Here is a 25,843-nt window from a genome sequence, read left to right as displayed (position 1 = left end):
TGACCTAGCCTGACAATAAGCCCCAAATTTCCCATGAGAGTTTGTTTTCAGCCTGTTTTCTCATGGCATTGATTGGGCTCTTTTTTACTCTTAAAGTACTGTGGTTTAAACAATAAAATATGCAGTCAACTTAAATTATTCATATTACCAAGATTGGTTCAGAAAATCAATGAGCATGAAAATATAATGAAAATGTGTTACAAAGACTTCCATATTCATGTGGCATGGTCACTGCACTTTTTTCTGAAGATAGATCATAGTGAGAAGCCAAAGAAGAACCAGGTGAATCAAACTGTAGAATGAATGAAATGTTTCTTCACAGCAGGCTGAAGCCTCGAAGGATTCAGCCAATGGAGATGGGATACATACAGCCATTTGGCTTTGATTCCCTCTGTGCTTCTCAGTGCTTCCATGCATACTTTCTCTGGGATGCTCTTCTTTTGGTTTCAAAAGCTGGTAAGTCTCTGCTGATTAACACATGATTTCTTTACAAACACAGAACCTTTCTCAGGGTGTGGGAAGCCTGAGGTCTCAAAACCATTCTCTTCTTCAAAGAGCTCTTTCCTGCTTCTGTTCTGATTGTGTATCAAATCAGAGGAAAAGACATTTTCCCTTATTTCCAAGGTATGAGAAGGCATTTCACTGTAGCCTGTGGGTATGAACCAAGGAGACAGCATGGTACTTATGAACCCAGGCTTTGTGATCACACAGATCTGGCTTCAAGTCCCCATTCTGCAATTTATTTACTAATAGTGTTACCTTGAGCATTACTTAGAATTTTTAAGAATCAATTTATATCCCAATTACCCTGTTTTCATTGTTACACATTACATGCCTGTATAAAAACATCACATATACTGCATAAATATATGCAACTATTATGTACCTGTAATAATTATATACAAAAATTTTTTTAAAAATTAAAATTTTATAGCATTTACCATTTGCTAGAGAGTATCATAACATTATATGTGTTAAGTTATTTAATTTTTATAGCAGTTGTTGAGCTAGGTACTGTTATTGTCTTTATTTTAATATGAGTCATACAGCAGCTATGTAACTTGATAAGCTTTCACAGCCAATAGTAAAGGAGCTGAGATGGGAAAGAAGGCAAGTTGCCTCCAGAACTCTCAGTCAACCATTTCCCTGCACTTTGTCCTGTTAAACAGGATTAGAAGTACTTACCTACCTCAATGAATAGTGGTAGGTATTTACATAAGTAAGTATATTTAAAGTGTTTACCACAATTCTTGCTGCAGAGTAAGGTTCAATAAATGCTAGCTGTAATAATCTTAATTATAGTCTCCCCTTTTCTTCTCCTTCCAATCATTCATTTTCATTCAAAGTAAACCATGGTTCTTTTTATTTCATGTACACTATATAATTGTTGCGATTTCTGTACCTTTTCCAGTGAATTTTTCTTCAATTAAAAATTCTTGTATTGTGTGGATAGCTTTTCCAAAACATGATTTTTCTTCATAGTCTAGTGTATGTGACTTTATTCATTCTATTTTTTTGGTGCCTTTATCCACACTGAGTTTGATTTCTCTGGGTTTTTACTGAATTTAGAGATTTTAAAAATCATCTCATTTATGTTTTAAGTTGTAATCATTTTGCATGTCTTTACATATTGTTCTGTATCATTTTTGGACAGAACAGAATTTCCTCGTATCAGTTTGTAATGTGGATATGAACATTTTACTTGTTTCAATATTTTATATAAATATATTTTCAGTGAGGCTTATTTTATCCACATCTTTGGAAATATTTATGATAATTTAGCATGAATTACTAGATATTGAATATATGTTTTAACTGGAATGTAAAATTTTAAGACTTTCTAGTATATGTAAAACAATACCTCCAGAAATTCTAGTTATTTATAATAGCACTGTAAGTATATGAGGATACTCATTTCTTCAATGATATCATTATTGGATAAAGGGTATTTTATTTATTTCCAACAAGATAGTTCCAAATAGCATTTATTTGATGGGAATATTAATAATTTTGAAAATGGGAAATTTCTTCCATGTTTTTAGAGGTGGATATTAATAGTTTTTCTTATTGTTTTATGAATACTATAAATACACCATAAAATATGGGTGCCATTATTTTTATTCAAATGTTTGATAAGTTTCTTGGATATTCACTGTATCTTGACTTGGATTTCCCCAATTAAATAACAAGCTCTTAATGGATAATGGTAAACACAGACCAAGCATGTAGTCAATGTTTAATTAGTAATTTTTAAATGGCTGAAAGCAATAATCTCTTAAATTTTAGTTAATTAAATACTATTAAAATATCCTTAACTCTCTCTAGCAGTATAGATGATAAATTTCCAGATATAGGAGACTCTGCCTGTTTAAGTAGTATTTGCCACAACACTATTTATTTCCTTTTAATGCTTGTAATAATGAATATAAACATAAATGTTATTTGACTATGATACGTTATATTGTTCTCTAATGTGAGCATAATCAATTTAATTAATATTCTTTTACCAGAGGTAAAATGTAATGTGATTAACTTTGTTTATTGAAAGAACATGAAAAATGTTTTTCTCCAAATTAAATACATCAGAAACATTGTATTCTCATTTTTATTTCTGCTGAATGGATCTCCTACCATCCAGACACTGTTGGTCCATGAGATCTGCTAATCCACTTTTTCTTCTTTCTTTGGTCAAATTGTTCCCTAAAGTTTAGCAAAATGAAAATAATGCAAAAATTCTTTGCTCCTCCAGAGAAAATGTTTTCTTTTGTCTGCCTTGAAAAACTGTTCTTTTCATATTTGTCTCTTGCTTACAATGTGAGAGTTAGCAATAAATGAACAACTGAATGGAAACGAAGACCTCAGAGTTGTTTTCCCCATGGAGTCAATGCCTTTGGATAAACAGTGACTCTCTATTCTTCCTGTGGTTTGTGGTATATTTTCATTATCTGTAAAGTATAGAAAATAATACCTTTCTCTGATGTCATGCAGATTAAGTAAAAAGTGTGTCCATAAAGAGCTTAAAATTTCAGAAACAAAAATAGTTCTTATTTCACTACCAGGGTTGTAGATGAATTCACATGGTCTTCAATGCCAAAGCTTGATAAGATAAAGCTGCTGTAATCAGCCTCATAGAAGAATCCTGCAGTAATCTTTTGTACTCCAATGTCGACCAGTCTTCACTATTGTCTCTCTCTACCTTTTCTCATTTCTTCCTGTTACCTAGTTTGTATTTCCTTATATATAATAGAAAAAAAAAAAAAGATTCTAAAGGTGAAAGACACTATCAATAAATCAGCCACTGGGATATTGCTGTCAATATACAATATTTTATATGACAAAAATATTATATGTCTTATTCGAGCCATTTTATATTAAGGCAATATTTGAAACTTTTTTTTTTTTTTAACTTGAGATGGTAGGCATTGCGGAAAGTGTGAACTCAGTGTATATTGTTGGACTTTATGACACATGAAATGTTTTAGAATTTAAAATCAATTAAGTAAAAGATATATAAACTACTTTTATTAATAGGAATTACAAAGCTATGTTAATCCCTTAGTTCAATAAAATTTTGCTGACAACCATCCAACTAACTAGGTACTGTTATTATCCCAGTTATAGATGGGAAAATCAAGGCACAGATCTTATATTATTTTTATTATCTTAAAGGAATATCCGAGACTGGGTAACTTATAAAGAAAAGAGGTATATTTGGCCTATGTTTCTGCAGATTGGACAAGAAGCGTGGCACCAGCCTCAGCTTCTAGTGAAGGCTTCAGGCTGCTTCCATCTATGGTGGAAGGTGAAGGGGAGCCAGTGTGTGCAGCGATCACATGGCAAGAGAAGAAGCAAGAGAAAGGAAGAGGTAGCAAGCTCTTTTTAGCAATTAACTCTTGTGAGCAAGAGCAAGAACTAACTCATTACCCTGAGAAGTCATTCATGAGGAATCTTCGCTTAGGACCTAGAAATCTCCCCTTAGGCTCCACCTCCAACATGGGGATCAAATTTCAACAGGCAATTTGGGCTACCAACACCCAAACTATAGTACACAGTGAGTACATTAGGCAAAGTTATAAATTAATTCCAAACTCTCAGCAGTTTAACACAATCAAGATTTATTTCTTACTCATATTAGATGTTTATTGTTATTCTCCATGTATTTTCACTCAAGAATCAGGCTGATCTCCTTCACCACGTAATCTCCGCATGTTCTGGCACCCCTTCACCTTCCACCGGGAGTGGAAGTAACCTGAAACCCTCACGAATTGGATGCTGGTGTCATGCTTTTTATACGGCCTGCAGAACAATAAGCCATATACACCCCTTTTCTTCATAAATTAAGAAAGACCATTGCTTGTGACTCCTCTTATCCAATTCTTAGCTTTCAGTGTCACTGTGGAAGGAAGGAGTAAACATGGAGAGCTCATAGCAGCTATGAAATGGCGTACCCAAACTGGGCACACATTGCTTCCACTCACAGCTTACTGGCCAGAACTCATCACATCCCTCCCATTCCTACTGTCTGTAAGAGATTAAAACATGTAGACCTCTCTTACACCCACAAAGAAATACCGAATTAGATTCTGAACACTTAGAATAATTTTAGAAGAAAGTTTAAGTAGCTCATCCAAAACCCAACAGCTGGTAAATGGTGGAACTGAGATTTAAATCCAGATAAACCGACTGCAGAGCCAGCATTGCAAACCATCTTTTTATCATTAATATTCATTTAGAAAACATCTGATGTCATTTTATGGCCTCCATTTCTTGTTTCAAATTCTAAGCTTATGATTTTATTTTAGAATCATTTATTCCAAATATCTATTGCGTTAAAATCCAATAAACACAAGGCTTCTTGAGAAACAGTTTCACTCTTTTCTAATACACATCCATAAGTGAGTGCAGCTATTGAGCATGTTCTCAGTAAATATATATTTGTGTACCAATATATACACACAAATTATAAATTGCATATGCATGTATTTTATGATATGTATTACACATATATCATTTTATATATGTATTTACACAAACATATAGACGTATTAACAACAAACAGTACTGACAGTGCTGTTTTTAAAATAATCATTTTAATTGCTCATTCTCTTCAGATTTTTAAATATCATACTACATCTGTTACCTTACAAGGCTGCTAGCCAAAAAAAGGACAAAGTATTTTGGATGTTTTACCCATATTCTGAGATGATAAAAATTCTATTTCCTCAGTCTGCCAAGCAAGCTTCATATTTTAGTAACTCTAAACATTAAAGAACTCTTTGTATAGGGTCTCAAATAAATAGCAGATGAATTTCAGGTTGTCTACATTAAAATGTACATCTGCTCTGAACAAGATATAAATGTAAAATTTTGAGCTTTCTATTTATAGCTTTAGCCTAGTGAGGAAAAGCAAACAAACAAACAAAAAAAAAACTGAAGCACGCATTACATTTCAGAATAGCTTCTTATTACTGTCCGCTCAATAGCAAATAATATGAGGATTATAAAGTCTTGAAGAAGATGTTGAATTTCTTCTGGGAATGGATAGAAGTGCTCTCTGGTGTGTTAAAATCATTTCAAAGGGTGCTTTCTGGAAAGAAAAACATTTTATTGCCAAAGAAATTTTAGGTATATGTGGGTTTACAAACTTCTATGGACCTGCTAGAAATAGTAGATGCAGCAGTGAAGTAAAGAAATCAAGACACTGAAGGTCTTGTGTTTTGTGCTTAGGTATTGGTGTCTGTCTTTTGATTTGGATTAAATTTTAGCTCATTTCAACAATTATTATACTATCAGCAAAATGTTGAAATATGTAATAACATATTACCTTTAATCTCTTATTGAATTACCATTCTGATAAATTTTCAATTTAAGATATTTTGATGTTTTTATAACTAAATATGAAGATATATGTTACATATGCTTTGAAGTTTACTGAATAAGCAACAACAGAATTGAAGCAATGCAAAAATAAGGTAACAAAAGCATTTATTAATTTGATATTATGACAAATTTAGTTGTGACTTTAGAAAGCTTAATTTGCTTCTCACTGTTATTCCACAGGTTACAATATCATTTAGTCACCTCAAAAAAGAAATACTTTTTTCTTGTGGATCTATAAGACTATGACACTTGGACAATTACATACAATAGCCTTTTATTACAAGAATACATTATAATTACAATGTTGTACATTTTTTTGTAACAAAGCATTTTTTAAGAGATTTAGAGCTCTGCGATCTTGATATTATTCCAGTATCTGCTACTACTGTATTTCTTCAGAGAAATAATTAGTAAAATATTGTGGCAAAACAATGTACTACAGTAGAAAGCCTTTCTACTTATAAGTCAACAATTAATGTATCACAATAGCTAAAAATAGATCTAAAATATTAATTTCATATTGAAATGTACCTCTACCTGATCACAGATTTCTATTTTTTTTTTTGAGTCTGTAGTAAGCTACTGTCATGCTCCATAGAGTAATATTGGATTCTGAACTGATAGGAACAAGATAACAACAGAGAAGAAAACCAAGTTGTCAGGAGTGTGTTTCCCCTTGGTATGTTTGGATGATAGTAGGTAAGGAACTGGAAAATTCCTGGATGACTATGGTTCCTATTTTGTCTATTTTTTGAAAATTGGGAGAATATTTTTTAATGGAGGAAAGGTGACAAGGCATGTATTTCTTGTTGAATTTCATGTGTTATTTGAGAAATAATTGTAAAAGGGCTTTTTTGAAAATAATTGTAAAATACCCAGGAGAGAGGTCATAATTACAGATGTGATAATTCTATACACACAGAAGTGGCAGGTGAAACCATGGACTTAGTAAAAATCATCTAAGAAAAACGGCGAGAAGGATGAAGGAAAAAGTCAAAGGCAAAAATATGGATTATAATAACAAAGAAGAATCAGCCACAAAGGGCTAAGAGGCTGAGAAAGAGTAATCAGAGAGTTAGAATTTTAAAACCAAACTAGAGAAGACAAACAAAGTAAACATTTCAGTAGAGGGAGTAAAGTATAAATTAACAGTTCTTATATGTTAGACACTGTACTGAGTTCTTTACATACTTTATCTCGTGTCAAGTTCCCAATAATCTTTTGAAGTGATGTCATGTTCCAAATTTACAAATGAGGTAAATAAAGCAGAGAACAGCTAAATTTGCTTCCTGCTGCACATGTCCCTTAAGTACTAGAGATGAAGTTCAAACTCCGGTATGTCGGACTGCAGCTCACACTCTTAAATTCCACTCTCTACCAGAACAGGAAAAGAGTTGATGATTTCTAATTGATTTTTATTTGACTACTTTTGACTTTGGACATTATCATTGAAAAAGAGATTATTAGATTTAGCAGCTAGTAACAATACATTTGGTATATTAGAATAAGGAATCCATTGAGTCTTGGGGAATTTATGAAAAAGTATTTTATAAAATGTAATGTGAAGGAAAGAAGGTTACAAATAAATTTATAAACAATAATGATACCCAGCAATGATCTATATAATTACACAAACTGTGAACAATAATGAATATACTACTTAATATTTCAACATCAGTTTTTCCTTTGATAAAATGAACATAGTGCTTGAATTATTTTAGGTGAATAAATTAAGTAATATACACAAAATATCTTGTGACTATGAGTAGTGCATAATACAAGTTCCAATAAAAATAATATTTGCTATCTCTCAATACGTGATTTTGCTGAGTTCTACTTTTGAAGAGTGAGACTAATAGAAACCAGATTGCAATATGCTGATGAATAGATGAGTTATCTGCTAATGAAACAATGAATGTAGATTTTTAAAAAAATGTTTGACAATGAAAAGAATTGCATTAGGGATGCAGTTGAATGGGATGATGAAAGTTAAAGAAGGAAAATGTTTACAGACTAGAGCGAGAAAAAAACTAAAGATGAAAAAGTTGATAGAACAATACCTTCGAGGAGGCCTGATAAAATAAAATTGAAATCCTTTAAAATCATTGAATTTGCATAATTCCCATGATAATTTGTTTCTTTCCCCCTTCTTTTCAACCCTTTTTAATAACAGGTACTGGAGATCTTGATATAAAAGATCAGGTTAACTTTCAGAATATCTGAAACCAGGTCCACTCTCTCTGCTGCTGACTCATGATGCGACTATGGGCAAGTCATTTGGTGTCCCAGGGTTTAGTTTATTCATTTGGATAATAGGGCAGTTGGATTAGAGAATTCCTGAAATCCTTTGCTGTTGTTCAGACTAGTTTCGACTGACTAAAACAGGTTGTTTTTGAATTTGATACTTGTCATCTTTTTCTTTGTTCTTAACCCAACACTAGTCTCCAAATGTTTGGAGGAAAAAAACACACAAAACAACACAAGAAAACCTTTACACATCCTAAGGGTGGGTGAAATTGGATAGGGAGGAAAACTTTCAGTCTTTTGCCTAGGTGATTTCAGATGTTTATGGCCTAATTATGTATATATATAATTATTTATAATATATATGCAGAAATAGATATAAATATAATATAAATATAAATGTCAGAGCTTTTTCCTCCTTCCCACTTTCTCTCCCTTTTTCTCTCTTTCTCCTTCCTTCTCTGCCTCCCTCTCTCTTCTTTCTCATTCTCTTTTCTTCTTTCTCTCTCACTTCCTTCCTTTCTTACATCCTTCCTTCATTTTTTTCTTCCTTCTTTCCTTTCTTCCAAACCAGCAAGGCAAGTTATTTCCTTTACAGTGGTCTTGCTATTTTTGTTACTCACTGCCTAAGTGAGAAGTTCATTTAGACTAAAATAAAATAAATATTTTCATATAGGAAATAATGAAAATATGCAATGTAAACCATATTAAATGAAGTTTATTTAATAAATGCAAAGTATTAAACACTATAAAATCATCTACTTTTATGTTTCAATAATTTATAAACCTAAGATTTCCTTCTGCAGAAGATAGGAAAGTGAGTGTAAATTATTTTAATATTTCACCTTTTAAAATCAAATATTTATCCTTTAAAACCCAACATTAAACTCAGAATTATTTTATTTTAAAATCTACTAAACACCTTACCAATCTATGTGTATAAACATTTCCGGGAAAACTGGGTAAAGTTTAAACTTATTTAGGTTTCAGTTTCAGGAGACTATCATTCAGTTCAGTTTTTGATGATCAGCCACTGATTGATGCATTAAACATTTCCTGTGCCTGCTATGTCTGCTACTAGCAAGGTTGCAAGATTTAAACTAAAAAAACACAAAAATGATGTCAATATATGCCCTAAATCTAGCCAGGAAGCAGACAAAACCTAATGGACACCACTAACTTCTATAATCTTTACTAAGGCAGTCATTAAGCAATTAAATGAAGTCAATGTCTTTCTTTGATAATGTCTTCTTCATAAAGAAGACATTATCTAAAATTTCACTTACTTCTGTAAATTCTGAGTAAACATAATTTATTTTCTTCGAAACTGAAATAAGTAAATAGACGAATTACCTTTATTCTGTATGTTTAAATGAGGTAGCTGAAGTGTTTTATAGATGAAACACTTTAGGCAATTTCACGTATAGATATTAAATATCAATTTAATAATTTTACTTTAAAATTTGTCCATTTTTTAAAAGAACAGAATAGGTATTCTACAATAAATACATTGAAATATGTATTTCTTCTCAACTAATTCAGAAGACTTGAAGATCAACATCTTAGATGATTTTACAGATCATTCCAGATCTAATTCTATGATTACTGCCTGTTGTATAAGCACACGTACTTATATCTCCATACTCACAGTCTGTACACACCTTTACACATATACACAGTAATATTCATATACATACACACACACACACACACACACACACAACAAATGCATCCATATGTGCATATACCCACATTTCTAATTTACATTGTGAAAGCAAAATAAACGTCGGGACCTCAAACTCTCTAAGGCAAAGGTAGAATTCGATATGGGAACAGCATCATGCAAACCTGCCTCCCTCACAATTCATGCACTAGCAAATTCCTTGTGGGCCCCAAGATATTTACGCCAACACAGTCTGTTGAATTTCACCCTGACGATGTAAACTGATAGCTTTTCTTCACAGGTATGGGGCAAAGGAGAGAACTGAAGTCATCCCTCTGCTCACCTGAGACAGATGTATATCTAATTGCTTCTTCTGCCTTATGTTTATTTTATCTTTCGTAAAAATGCAGATTCACTGAGCTAGATGAATGAGCTAGTGACTATTCCTCTATTCTACTCTCACATGGGACTCAAAATAATGCAACCAATGGCTTGCCTCTTATCTACCCACACCTTTGTAAAATTTCTTCCTCTTTCCCCAATATCTGCCATTTCCCTCTAAATACGGAAGCCCACAAAATCATCTTTGCAGAAAGGTACAGACCTGTCTCCTGAGTATGCGTCCTCATCCTCGGCAAATAAAATTCTAAATTGATTGAGATTTGTCTCAGATACTTTTTGGTTTATGAGGTAATCATTTGTGGAAGAATAAGAAGCAATACAAATTTTCCACAAAATTACTTTAGTGTATTTCCAGAAGACATTGTAAACCAACTGTTTTCAGACATATGCTGATTTGGTAAAGAGTTTTAAAGATACATTGCTTTTTAAATAAAAAAGTGGAAATCACAATGCATTTTAGATCTCCTATCCCATTAGTTCCTTTATCAATTATTCCTTAGAAGAAAAGTCTTAACATAATAGTGATTTCTGTATTGAGCTGAGGAAAAGTAAGGTCTGTGGTATGGTGCTAATATGATACAGCTGAAATGTTTAATACCATAAGACTTTCATATCATTTCTTATCACATTAACACAAGAACAGCATTCCTCTCTTGGCCAGCTTAGTTTTCCCATTGCCTGCAACTATTAGGGATTCATGAATATTTAAAAGTTGTGAAAATAAGCTCTTGCTGACTCTGAGTTATGGTTCAAGAGCTGAAGTTGAGGTGACTTTTTTTTTTCTCCTTACCGAAGTTAGATTCTCTCAAGAAAGATTCTATCACTTGCAATGGAGCATAATACCTGAGAGAAAATAGTTAGGCCTTGCCAGATACTTCTCAGAACACTGGAGCAGGAATCTATGATATTGTTTTGTTTCCTCCAGTTGACTACAGAGGGCCCACGAGCTGCAGGCAGAAACGTCACCATGTTAACGGCAAAAGAAGAGGCATATATATTCAGAGAGTTTTCTGTCTCTTCATTGCCAAGCTTACTGCTGATTTTCTTGCAATTGAGGATGTAGCAATTTAACAGTTTACTATTGATCCCTCTGAAGCTGACAGATTTGCATAAATACTGTGCATAGGCACTAGTTCATTTCATGTGCTTGTCTATGTGATTTTGTATTATTTCTTGATTCCTTTTTGTTGAAGAAAAAAATAGCAGTAAATGAGTGTGGATTCCATTATGACTTCTAATTTGTAATTTTTTTCTTTTTGTGAAGCAGACAGAAACATATCCATTAAATACATGTAGAATGGGGCTGATAGTCCTCTAAAAGTAGAGATATAATATCTTACAAAGATACATTTTAGTTTTGAATGGTTTGTTTAATTTAAATATGGCTTAGGTAAAATTATTATATATTATGTGGATTCAGCATAGCAATGGTTATTCAATCAATTTTCATTTGTTCAATGATCACAAGCTTTTCACATTGTCCTAAACACACTAAGCACAATAAAATCAAGGTATTTGAACTTTATTAACTTACATCCCTTCGTCTTGGATAAATGTAAAGACTCATATTTGCTACTTTTACTATGAAAACAATTAAAGTGTTAATGTTTTTTTTCCTGTAACTTACAGAGATTTAATCTTTTTTTTTTTTTTTTTTTTTTTTTTTGCATGGAGTCTTGCTCTGTCACCCAGGCTGGAGTGCAGGGGTGAGATCTTGGCTCACTCCAAGGTCCACCTCCTCGGTTCATGCCATTCTCCTGCCTCAGCCTCTGGAGTAGCTGGGACTACAGGTGTTCACCACCATGGCCAGTTAATTCTTTGTATTTGTGGTAGAGCTGGGGTTTCACTATGTTAGTCAGGATGGTCTCGATCTCCTGACCTCATAATCCACCCACCTCAGCCTCCCAAAGTGCTGGAATTATAGACCACCGTGCCTGGCCAATTAGAGATTTAATTTTTAGCCAATTTAAATTTAATATTTAAGAAGTAAAAATTACTTCAACTTCTAGTTATAGTCATTGTGTATCACGGGTCAATGGTAATTTAGTACTTATAATCTTAAAATATAAGATTATCATGAATTAATATGTTGTGTCCCTAACAAAACCTTCAATAAATCTGACTTAAACATTTATAACACTTATCCCAAATAATAGAAAGCCTAGCGATAAGGTGGATTCTAGACGTGACATGATTGGGGCCTCTAGTTCAACTTCTCTGTGATTTTCTTATCTGTATTCTTCCCCTTACATCAGCATTTTTAACTCCATTCTGATGGTCCTCCTGGTTATGTCAAAGCAAAAGCCTACACTAGACCAAGTCAAGCAGGCAAGAAAGACTTTATTTAAAGCTATTGCAGTAGGAAAGAGAGATCAGATCTGAATTCAAACTTAACTGTGGTAAAACACAAGGGAGGAGGATTTTCAAGAACTAGGATAAGGTATATCACAGGTCATCTGTGTTTGCTAACTGACTTTGTCCAAAGTAAAACAAAGTTTCCTGTATCTTCATGACAGAAGATAGTTTTGCAACTCAGAGCAAGAGAACAACAGGAGTTAGCCTCCTCCTCTCCCATGCATATTGGGAGAGAGGGACACAATCTCCCTTGTTGACTATATTTCCAAGAGATGATTCATAGTCCTGTAGAAAGACAGTCCTGGTAGCAAAACTGGCAAAAGTCTTTTAAAAAGGTTTACGTCTCAAAAGGGCTGAGAAAGGATTTATAATGACAAGTTTTCTAAAATAAGTGTTCTGAGAAAAGGGAGGTCAGGGCCTAGAGCATGGAGATCAGGGCTTAGAGCAGGAGCATGTCTAAAGTTAGGTCGAGCTGAAGGGAACACTAAGGCCGTCTTGATCAGTTTTATCATGATTTCCAGTAGCAATTAGGTAGTTTGCTTTATTCGTTAACTCTCATAGGAGAGAGAAAAAAAATCTATCTTTAATCCATGGATTATAAATTCTTCCTTATAGTCTGTTTAGCAGACTCAGTCCACATGCTCACTTCTCAATGCCAATAAAGATTAACAGGACAATATCATGTGATAACTGGCTTACGCCTGGGTTCCTGAGTCAATCGTTGGAAATAGGAATTTCATTATTGGTTTGTATTTACTCTGGAGTTGACAATGGAAAGAGTATTTGAATTACATTTGGGGTCCCTTTTGAAAAACAGAAGAGAGAAATGGATTCTGGGTAGGCAAGAATCATTGTCACTACATCTTATTTTAAAGATGTTTTTCATTTGTCTATCAATTTTAGTAGATCATGTGCTCTATTTTAAAGCACTAGGATAGCACTTTAAAAACCATCTATTGCTAGTCACAAAAATCCATCTACTGCATGATTCTAATTCCACTTATAAGAGGTATGTAGAGTAACCAAATTCACAGAAACAGAAACTAGGGGCTGTGGGAGGGAGAAATGGGTAGTTGTTTAATGACTAGTAAGTTTCAGTTTTGCAAATGGAAAAGTTGTGAAATTTGTTGCACGCCACAATGTAAATATACTTGACAATAATGAACTGTGTACTTAGAAATTGTTAAGATGATAAATTTGTTATGCATTTTTCCTCAGTAAAAAAATTAAAATCTATATAAAAATACCGAAGTAATTTGCAATGAATTAGTTTAACAGTTTCTGTTATTGTCATCGTTCTATTTGTGAGGTTGTCTTTTAAATTCCTATGTTTACATTTTGCTGAAAAGGATATTTCAATTTTAATTTTTGTATCATAATAATATAAATTATTGTAAACATTACTACACTGAATATGTTTTACACTTTTCTGGAAATAACATTGGAGTTAGTTAGTTTATCTTCATTCTAAAATGCAGAAAATAGATGCAGATTATTGAAAATAGTGCAAATTAAGGCACTACAGTGACACACTTTAAACACACAAATTAAAAAGCAGAAAACTTATTCCCTTTACACTTCTAAAACACCTTTCCACAACTCTTACCCCACAATCATTCACATATATCTTATGCTACAACAGTAACTGTCTTTTGCTTCTGAATATTATAACATGACAAAAAACCAAGATTGTGATAAGAAAGTGATGAAAATTGGGCATGATATAAAGAGAGATACAAGTTTACTGTACAGCAATATTTTACGTACATATGATACCACAAGACAAAGTTTCAGAGGTTAATGTCCATAAGAAAGCTATTTTAGAACAAAGTATGCAACTTTTCTAATCATAATATATCTTCTAAAATAAATGTGAAATGTTTCTTCATCAAGATAAGATTTATGAGTTCTGGTTTATGAGTCATTAGTACATTAATTTACTTTTTGAATTAAGAAGGACATATGCCAGCTGGTTAAGAATTAATAAAATTAGGTAATTATCATATTTTTTAACTTTTCTTTTTCTAGTATACAAACTTTTGAGTTACTTCAAGACTACTCAGAATATTCAGACATAGCCTATATAACTTCATTCAAATACTGAAAAGCATACTTTTACCAGTAACAAATTAGTGCTTGACAATATAATTGGATTGTTTATTTCACATACGTAATATTTTTCTAAATATTAAATTAGAATTTTAAAAAGTGAAAGTTTAGTTAGATATTATTAATCCCACTTAACTACTAACATCACTCAAACAGTTATATACTTTTGAATATCTGAAACTCTAGGAATAGACAAGGTGGGGGCCACGGAAAGAACTCAATGCCACTAGGATGTAATATTTTAACTTCATTTAGTATATTGATCAAGTTATCTAGGTCTTAATCCTTTTTATTTTTTTTTTAGGGAAAACAATTACTGATTTTAAGAAAGATGTTATACATCTATGACTATTACAGTTTTTTATAGGGGCGGGGCCAAGATGGCCAACTAGAAGCAATGGCAATCAGAACTAAAGACAAAAACCATATGATTATCTCAGTAGATGCAGAAAACGCCTTTGATAAAATTCAACATCCCTTCATGTTAAAAACTCTTAATAAACTAGGTATTGATGGAATATACCTCAAAATAATAAGAGTTATTTATGACAGAGTCACAGCCAATATCATTGAATGGGCAAAAGCTGGAAGCATTACCTTGGAGAACCAGTACAAGACAAGGAAGCCTTTTCTCACCACTCCTATTCAACATAATATTTGAAGGTCTGGCCAGGGCAATGAGGTAAGAGAAAGAAATAAAGGGTATTCAAATAGGAAGATAGGAAGTCAAATTGTCTCTGTTCGCAGATGACATGATTCTGTATTTAGAAAACCCCATCATCTCAGCCTCAAAACTCTTTAAGCTTATAAGCAACTTTAGCAAAGTCTCAGGATACAAAATCAACATGTAAAAATCACAAGCATTTATTTAAAGCAATAACAGATAAGCAGAGAGCCAAACAATGAATGAACTCCCACTCAGAATTGCTACAAAGAGAATAAACTACTAGGAATAAAGCTAACAAGGGATGTGAAAGACCTCTTCAAGGAGAACTACAATCCATTGCTTAAAGAAATAAGAGAGGATACAGAAAAATGGAAAAACATTCCATCCTCATGGATAGGAAGTCCATATTGTGAAAATGGCCATACTGCCCAAAGTAATTTACAGATTCAGTGCTATTCTAATCCAACTACTATTGACATTCTTCACAGAATTAGAAAAAAACTACTTTACATTTCATATGGAATCAAAGAACTCATATAGCCAAGACAATCCTAAGCAAAAACAACAAAGCTGGAGGCATCACATTACCTGACTTCAAACTATACTACAAGGTTACAGTAACCAGAACAGCATGGTAATGGTACCAAAACAGACCTATAGACCAATGGAACAGAACAGAGACCTCAGAAATAACACCACATATCTACAACTGTGAGAAAACTGGTTAGCCATATGCAGAAGACTGAAACTGAATCCCTTCCTTACACCTTATACAAAAATCAACTCAAGATGTATTAAAGACTTAATTGTAAAACCCAAAACCATAAAAAATCCTAGAAGAAAACCTAGGCAATACCATTCAGGACATATGCATGGGCAAAAACTTCATGATGAAAATGCCAAAAAAATTGCAACAAAAGCCAAAATTGACAAATGTGATCTAATTAAACTAAAGAGCTTTTGCACAGCAAAATAAACTATCATCAGAGTGAACAAACAATCTACAAAATGGGGAAAAATCTTTGCAATCTATCCATCTGACAGTGGTCAAATATCCAGAATTTATAAGGAACTTAAACATATTTACAATAAAAAACTAAACAACTGCATCAAAAAGTAGGCAAAGGATATGAACAGACACTTTTTAAAAGATGACATTTACGTGGCCAAAAAACATGAAAAAAAGTTCAACATCCCTCCCTGATCATTAGAGAAATGCAAATTGAAACCACAATGAGATATTTCTCATGCCAGTCAAAATGATGATCATTAAAAATTCAAGAAACAATAGATGCTGGTGAGGTCACAGAGAAATAGGAATGCTTTTACACTGTTGGTGGGAGTATAAATTAGTTCAACAATTGTGGAAGACAATATGGGATTTAGAACCAGAAATACCATTTGACCCAGCAATCCCATTACTGGGTGTACACCCAAAGGAATATAAATCATTATACTATAAAGACACATCCACTTGGATGCTTATTGCAGCAGTATCTACAAAAGCAAAGACATGGAACCAACCAAATTTCCATCAATAATGGACTGGATAAAGAAAATGTGGTACATATACACCATGGAATAATAGGCAGCCATAAAAATGAATGAGATCATGTCCTTTGCAGGGACAGGAATGAAGCTGGGAACCATAATCCTCAGCAAACTAACACAGGAACAGAAAAAATAAACACTGCATATTCTCAATCATTAGGGGGAGTTGAACAAAGAGAATACATGGACACAGGGAAGGGAACCACACAAATGAGACCATGTCCTTTGCAGGGACCTGAATGAAGCTGGAAACCATCATCCTCAGCAAACTAACACAGGAACAGAAAACCAAACACAGCATGTTCTCACTCATTAGTGGGAGTTGAAGAATGAGAACACATGGACACAGGGAGGGGAACATCACACATCAGAACCTCTTGGAGGGTGTGGGGTTGAGAAGAGGGAACTTAGATGATGGGTCAATAGTTGAATCAAACCACCATGACACATGTATACCTATGTAACAAACATGCACTTTCTGCACATGTATCCTGGAACATAAAGTAAAATCTTTAGAAGAATTACAAAAATAATATTTGCTATGTAAAAAAGTTTAAGTATGATTTTATTATATAGTCTTGGGTAGAATTATTAGCAATCAAGTTGTGAATTAGTTTACTTTCATAATTTGTAGAACTGAATTGAATTCGACTAATAGTAATTGTCCTTTAGGGATTGTCTTTTCTATGTATAAAATAAGTAAAGATTTTATAAATATATCTATCTTCCCATTGACATATTCTTCTTTTACTTTAATAAAGCAACAGCAATATAGTTTCATCCAACAAGAACTACCAGAGAACTGTTATATTTTTAAAAAGTTACATAAAATCAATATTTTTATTTCTTTTTATATAAAAATTCTGTTTACATAACCATTATTTTAAAAAGAAAACTTAAAAGGAACAGAAATGCTAAAAATTTTAGATTTAATCTGTCCAAGTTTTAGGAATGATGAGAACCCAAATATTCAAAACCAACACTATAAGTGCCTTTGCTCTGTGGGAATTTGCCTATCTAAGCAAACAGCTGTGAAACTGAGCTATGATTTTTGGCAGCTTCAAGCCAAAAAGAGGTAAGAGCCAAAAACCCAGGATTTGCATAAGGTAAAGAGTTTGATGACTTTCCCCACTTTAAGTTGGAACCCTGATCAGCTACAGCTTCATGGTAAAGGTAAATTGGAATTGTCAGGACCTCATCAATAAGATAAGTCCTGGTTTCTGGCACCTGAGCGGTCCAGCTACCTTAATATGTTATGATTGGACTAAAACGTTTCCTGGAATTGTAGTGCCCCAAATAAAGCTAACAAAATTCCTCTCTGGGAAAATTTTCTGCTAGCCTAGACCTCAAATTATCCCATAAGTAAATTTTCACTCAAGGTCTGAGTATCCAAGCTATAGCCCCCAATAACTAGGAATACAAGAAAATAAAACACAATGAATGAAAACCAATAACACAATAGGTAAAAGAAACAGCAATGTAGAAATGTGAGATGTTGAAATTATAGACATGGATTATGAAATTAGCTGACTTAATATTTTCAAAGAGACAGGGAAAATCATGAAAATGTTTTCAGGCAGCAAGAAACTATAAAAAGTGAAACTCCAATTTGGAAACCAATCAAACTGATTTCCTTGAAGTGGAAAATACATTAACTAAAATGACCAACTGCAGATCAGATACAACTAAATAAAATTCATTCAGAAACATTATTAAAGAATACAAGGAGAAAACTAAGGAAAACATAGAAGAAAAAATGAAGAAAGATATTATGAAAAGTCATATCTATTACAGAAGACAGTAGAATTGGGTCTTCAATTAAAAAAAGTAACTTGGAACACTTTGCTCATTGAAGTGTATATTTTAAATCAGAGCAAAAATCCCTTTTTAAACAAACAGAAACATAGAGTTTACCACCCAGAGAACTAAGCTAAAGAGAGCTATAAAAGATGCATGTTGAGCTAAAGCAAAATGATCCCTATTTGAAGGCTTGAAGGGTAAGAAGTAATGAAGAGTAAAAACAACAGGTTAAGTAAATGGGAAGAAATGCAACAAATTAACATTAACTACATGAAACTACTCAACAGACAAACAATCATTTTTTATTATACAATAGACGTTTAAGTGCAGAAATAGTGACTAAATTGAGAGGAAATAAACTTTCAGTAGTTTGAAGTAATTATTTTGATGAGTAGGAGACCAAAGATTTTTATTAAAGTTAGATTTTGTGAAGTAGTGGATGCATGATGAAATCCAGTTGAGCAAATCCAAAAGATCTGATAGCATGCACCTTATCCAATATGCTTTGGCAATGCAGGGAGATGTCTGGGCAGAGAGGCCGCTACACAAGTGTTTTCTTCTCTTATGGCCCAGTCTCTGGCTTGGAGTGGAAAAGTTCTCTAATTGTGGTGTATGAATTGTTACCTCACACAGCTGGGAGTATTCATTGTATGAAAAATATGCATTCGTTTTCCTAGCTTATGTTTTCTTAGAGGACAATTCTTTATAAATCTATAGATTTTTAAAAGTTTATTATTATAAGTAAACCTTTAGCCTGGGATTCCTGTTTAACATTACATAGATAAAGACTTACTCCTTGCAAATATCATTCTTACTTAGAACTTCAGTTACCGTGTTAATCAGGAAGTTAAACCAGTCACCTACCTTGTTTTCTTTACCCCAAGAGCATCCTTTTAGTAATCTGGAAGAGAATGAATTAAAGGCTAGCTGTTTAACTCCTTCCTTTTCGTTATGGTAATCAAGGAAAAAATAGAAAGCAAGATAAATAAATTTGATATTGGTAGAAAGGACAAAATGAGATAATAAAAAATATTCAGTCAATCCTACAGAAGACAAGAACAGGGAAAGGCACAGGGGGACAAAATATACAAAATAATATGGTAGAGTTAAATAGTATTAAATAGGCTGTAATTATATTTAATGTTAATATATAGCACACTCCAATTAAAAGATAATAATTATTTGGCTCAAAAATAAAATCCAGTCATGTGTTGTTTGCGAAATCTGTAATATACTAATGTAAAAAGCTTTAATATAGTATTTACAATCAGAGAAACATGGAAATATTAACAAAAAACAGTTTTAATTACATTGATGACATTCAAAATATTCTTTATTACGAAAACATTACTAAAAATAAAAAGACTTCATCGTGATGAAAAGATTTAATTCACAAGGAAAGTTTAGTATTTTAATCTCAATAATGTTCTTAAATTACATTAAGAAACAAAAATGATTAAATCCACAATCATAGTAGTTGATTTTAACTACTATGATTCTCTATTAATAATTAGTGAAAAGAATTAACAAAAATGTATAGAAGATCTGAGAAACATTTTAACAATTTTGACTCAATGGCCTATGTGGAACATTTCACCCAACAACTGGATAATATCCATTATTTGGAAGACAGAACACAATTACAAATATTAACCATGTATTAGTCTGTAAATGAAGTCTTAATAAACTTTGAACAATTCAAATCATAAAGGGACATTCTTTGACCATAGTACATTAGTACTGAAATTAATAACAAAAGATAACATCTTTGTGTGTGGGAGCTAAGATACTGTAAACCAAAAAATGACTGAGGCAGACCTCAATGGATTACAGATTTATTTTGCAAGATTGAGGACATACCCAGGAAAAAGATACACACATCACAGTAGGATTTGTGGCCTGTACTTTTTCCAAAAGAGGGAAGAATTAAAAAAAGAAAGATGGATAGGCAATAAGGTAAGTGATTACATTCTTGTGAAGCTCTAATTAGAGCTCAATGGATCTACATTTTACCTGTGAAAAGAAGGGAGTGGGAGAAAGTCAATTATGCATTCATCTCACACCAATTTACACACAGTAAATCTACATTTTACATAAGATAAATTGAGCATGTGAAATTACAGCTGTTTGGGAACAAAAGGAAGGCAGTTTTGCATAACCCAGCTCCCAAGCTTAACTTTCTTTTTGGCATAGTGAGTTTGGGGTCCCGAGATTCTATTTTTCTTTCACAATCTGTAAATCTAAATGATCCATCTAAAACCTAGCCACTAAATTCTAAACGATCCTGCTGGGTAGAGGGTTGGAGGTAAGTTGGGTTAAAAAAAAAAAAAAAAAGAAAAGAAAAGAAAGAAGATTCAGTTTCATATAAAGAAAAATGAGAGGCAAGAAAGCATAGACTGATCTTCAACTTATAAATTTTTTTCCATCAAGACTCTGAAAGCAATGCAAAGATAGAGGAAAGCATTTTTAACCATGAAAAAGTTCATAAAATATACCTTCCATGCACTCTTTCTTACTAAGGTACTGAAGAATGTACTACACAAAAATATGTTAAGAAACCAGTTAAGGTACAAAGCTGAGGTTCAAGAAATGATATAGTTGACTGAATAGAGTAGAAACAAAGAATCCCAGAAATGAGAATGAATTGGAGCTAGAAGACTCCAGGAAAAATCCAAGAAAACAAACTAAGTAAGTGAATAAATACATGAATAAATGTGTGAATTAAAGAATAAATTACAATTTAGAAAATAACCATATTATACCAGATCAATGGTTATCAACCATGACCTCCAACGATATTACTACAGCCTGGGGAGCTCAACGCTGGGGCATAACTAAAGAGCATTTGATTTAATTAATATGAGTGGGCTTGGTGCTGGACGCAGTAGGTTTGAAGAGAGGGTGTGCTTCATGGGCAGAGGGCTGAGTTCATCATACTCCTCATTTTAGGGCCATCATTGTCATTCTTCCTTGCAAGATCTGGCTTCTAATTTTTTTTTTTTTTTTTGAGACGGAGTCTTGCTCTGTCGCCCAGGCTGGAGTGCAGTGGCCGAATCTCAGCTCACTGCAAGCTCCGCCTCCCGGGTTTACGCCATTCTCCTGCCTCAGCCCCGAGTGGCTGGGACTACAGGCGCCTGCCACCTCGCCCGGCTAGTTTTTGTATTTTTTAGTAGAGACGGGGTTTCACCGTGTTAGCCAGGATGGTCTCGATCTCCTGACCTCGTGATCCACCCGTCTCGGCCTCCCAAAGTGCTGGGATTACAGGCTTGAGCCACCGCGCCCGGCCCTGGCTTCTAATTTTTAAATTTCCTTTGACCTCTATGCCACACTTCCTATCCCACTAGAGGAAGCCAATTAATATGTTTGTTATGTTTTGTGTCTGCAGTGATTATGCAAAAATAGATATTATTTTGTATACATGTATTTTGTTAATGGAAATGCCAATGGATGATATATCTTACTCTGATTCTTATTTCTTTTCCATGGAGTACTATCTTATAAGGTCACCCTACGTCTCTCTGTTTACACAATTTACATGAAGCAGCTATGAATTATTATTTCTCATGATTTGGGGGCACTTCTGTTGATTTTCCATGATCACTTATATCTTTGCTTTTGGACATAGAAAGCAAAGGTTGTGTGGACCTCTCTCCTCGTGGTCTTCATCTGGGTTCTTCACATCATGTCATCTTGTGGTTCTCAGAGAACAAAAACAAAATCTGTAATGACTCTGAAGAAATTAGCTAGGAAGTAAAACAATATAGTTTCTTTTCATGTTCTATTGTCAAAACAAGTCTAAATCCATCCCAGATTAATGAGGTAGGGAAACTGACTGAGCTTTTTTAATGGGAGAAATAGTCAAGTAAGACACATTGCAAAGGGGATGGACAAAGGGAGGCATGCTGCCATTGGGACCATCATTGTAACCATCAGTCACAAAAGTAAAACAAACAAAAACCAAAACAGTGAATGGAGGAAAAATAAGAAAGTATTAAAATAGAGAATAATCATAGACCACTACATGGCTCTAAATGATATTTATACCATCATAATAATGTAAATGCTATTTGTCAATAGGCATACAGAGAGTGTGGTAACTCTAGGAAGGTTACATACTTGACAGATAAATTATCAACAGATAATTTAATAAAATCATCATTGTTGTCATCAATAAAATAAGGAAAAGTAGCATATATATTATACCCTAAAACTTGACATAAATACTCAAAGAATAACTTGAAGAGTTGAAAGTTGTTGTCTGTGGACAGTGATTTGTTGGCTTGGAGAGATGTGAGTCAGGAACTCCTGCTTTTCATTATGCACCTTTTGCCAATGTTTAAAAGTGACCACAGAGTTATTATATTTGTAAGAGAAATCTGAACCAAATGAAACCCAACTGAATAAACAAACAAAAAATAACTGATTGTTTTCTCCTTAAAATATCTCTGAATTGGCCTCACTAGAACAAATTCTTCAAACATTTAACTAAAGTATTTAAGGAGATACAGAGCAAGACAAAACCGCTTAACATTCCATAAAGTAGGATTTGAAATCAGTCTGTTATCAAACTCCAGGAAGAAACTGTAATTACAAGGCTGAGGAGTCTGCTTTCAAAAAAGCACAGTTTAAATAACTTATTTTAGTGAATGTCTGCTCCCTGGTTCAGAATTTGAGAGCACTCAGAAATTCAATCTGAAAGCTGGGCAGTTATATCTTCTGAGATGATGGCTACATTTGATAGCAGAACAGCCAAAGACTAACAATCTTCCTGAATCTATTCCTAGACTGCAAGCACAACAATTTGACAGGAAATCTTTGTGGTTGTAGGTGAAGTGTGGGCTGGGGAAAGTGCGGATCATCAGTGGTGCTTTGCATCTTTCCAGAGTCCCAATAGACAAAGTGCTTTAGTCAGGTTCAAGCCAGCAAAAAGCCCTAGTAACAGTTTATATTGTTCTGCATTTGTTTATATAGCATTTTGCATTTAGTTTGTATAAACTTATGTATTATAATTTTATCTTTTATGGATCGTTTCTCTTTTGAATTTCAGAGAACTAAGCGTGCAGAAAAGGAATATCCTATTTCAATTCAGGAAAGCAATAGTAAAAGAGAGCCTTCATAATACGGGGGTTTGAGATGGAAGCTACACATATGAGCATGTTTTCAAGCCAAAAAATAAAGAGGGAATTTGTGTAGAAACTATTTTTGCATAGAGTGAAGTCAACAAAAGATATATTCAATCTTATATACTAGTTTTATCACATTTCTAGCAAATATACATAGGTAAAAATAATATAAGAATATGCTGTATCATGTTAACTTATGATTGTATCTTGGCTGTGGAGTTCTGGATTTCCTTCCCCACCCCTCTAATTATTTATATTTTCCATAGTGACCAAACTAATTTTTCAGGACAAGATAGAAAGATGTATATTAATTTTTTTAAAAAAGATTAAATAGAATGGTGAATATTTTGAAAAAATGGGGAAAGAAGCTCTAAGAAAAAATATTTGTACACAACTAGCTTATTAGAAATATTCCATTTGGTAGCAAAAATAACAAAAGAAAACTCAGTATCTGCACAAAGAAGGCAACTAGCAAATGATTCTTTTTTCAGCTCCTTCCTCTTTTCATCCTCATGGCATTCTTGAGAACTATGATTATAACTCTATTTTTCATGTTTTTATTTCTGGCTTACATAGTTGGGTGTCTCCTTCTTTCTTTTTTTTTTTTTTTCTGTGTACAGGTGCTTTTATTTCCATGAACCAAGATTTTGGAAATAGAATTTGCTGGGTCAAAGTCTACACACACACAGTTTTTACTGAATAATAAACAGATATAAATAATATTCATGACACTTGTAGACAAAATAACAAAACAAATATCTATCTACTTCATCTAGTTTAAGAAATAAAACTTCCCCTGCGCATTGAGGCCTCCTGGGTGTCCCTTATATAATCCCTTTTCCTGTTTAGAAAGGAAACTTCTAAGTTGTTAAATTTGTAATTTTTTTGTAGGCCCTTTACTTACTAAAAGTATTCTGACTAAACAAAACCTTGAAGACTGGGTGGCTTAACCTCTTTGGAGAGTGTGCAATTATTTGTTTAATATAACTTAAATATCATAGGTACCAAATACAGTGTAACTCATAATAATAAGGAATGCTTTAAAAGTAAGCAATAATAAGTTGTTGCCATTTTAAGCCACTAAGTTTGGAGATGTGTTACTATAGTAATATAGATATTAGATAAGTGGGATACTGCTAATAATTATATACAAAATATGCATGATACTATATATTATAGGATGAGCTAGCTGATCACCCTACAAAATTTTTTAAAAATTAAATTTCGGGGAAAGTTGTTGCCTGCAATAACATGCAATATAGTAAATGTACCTAAAGATTTTTGTCCCACTTGTGTTTTAAAAGGATGGATAGGGCCCCGTGTGGTGGCTCACGCCTGTAATCCCAGCACTTTGGGAGGCGGAGGCGAGTGGATCACCTGAGGTCAGGAGGTCGAGACCAGCCTGACCAAAACGGAGAAACCCCGTGTCTACCAAAGATACAAAAATTACCCTGGCATGGTGGCATATGCCTGTAATCCCAGCTACTAGGGGGGCTGAGGCAGGAGAATCGCTTGAACCCCAGAGGTGGAGGTTGCCGTGAGCTGAGACTGCGCCATTGCATTCCAGCCTGGTCAACTGGAGCGAAACTCTGTCTCACACACACACACACACACACAAAAAGAAAGAAAGAAAGAAAAGGAAAGAAAAAAAAAAGGATGGATAATCAGGTGGATATTGAAATCATGAGCTTGACACTGGCTGCATATAAAGTTCTGCAGCACAAGTAAAAAGAGCCTAGGAAAGAATTAGCCAGTTTGTCAGGAGGATTGTTGGGTTGGAAATAAATCTTTTTTTCTCATCTTTAGTCAAGCCAGAAAAATTTCAAAACCAGAGTACTGACAATAGCATAACTTCAAGGTAAAGATGAAGTCAAGGATATGGCTCTAACAACACGTTTGTTAAGTTCTTTAGAAGCGATAAGGTAATTTATAATGGAGACTGTTGGGAAGGCAATAGGTCTCTTTGGAAAAAATATCGTAAGTCTGAACTAAAAGGTATTGATGCTGTTTTAAATAGTAAAATCAAACAAACAAACAAATGACGTCTGG

The 25,843-nt window shown here is 33.4% G+C and overlaps 1 long non-coding RNA gene across 1 annotated transcript; it reads right to left on the bottom strand.

Annotated features, from left to right (window-relative positions):
* Positions 1-166: 166 nt before the first annotated feature.
* Positions 167-3,435, bottom strand: LOC104682442. The gene is made up of 2 exons (XR_750690.2): positions 2,969-3,435; positions 167-464 (listed from the first exon to the last, which is right to left on the bottom strand). It is a non-coding gene; the product is annotated as an uncharacterized LOC104682442 (long non-coding RNA).
* Between the last annotated feature and the right edge of the window lie 22,408 nt (positions 3,436-25,843).

The sequence above is a fragment of the Rhinopithecus roxellana genome, chromosome 18 (assembly GCF_007565055.1).
Source record: "Rhinopithecus roxellana isolate Shanxi Qingling chromosome 18, ASM756505v1, whole genome shotgun sequence".
NCBI classification, from domain to species: domain Eukaryota; kingdom Metazoa; phylum Chordata; class Mammalia; order Primates; family Cercopithecidae; genus Rhinopithecus; species Rhinopithecus roxellana.
Note: the sequence above shows the minus strand (reverse complement) of the source record. Positions and strands in the feature narration are given on the sequence as shown.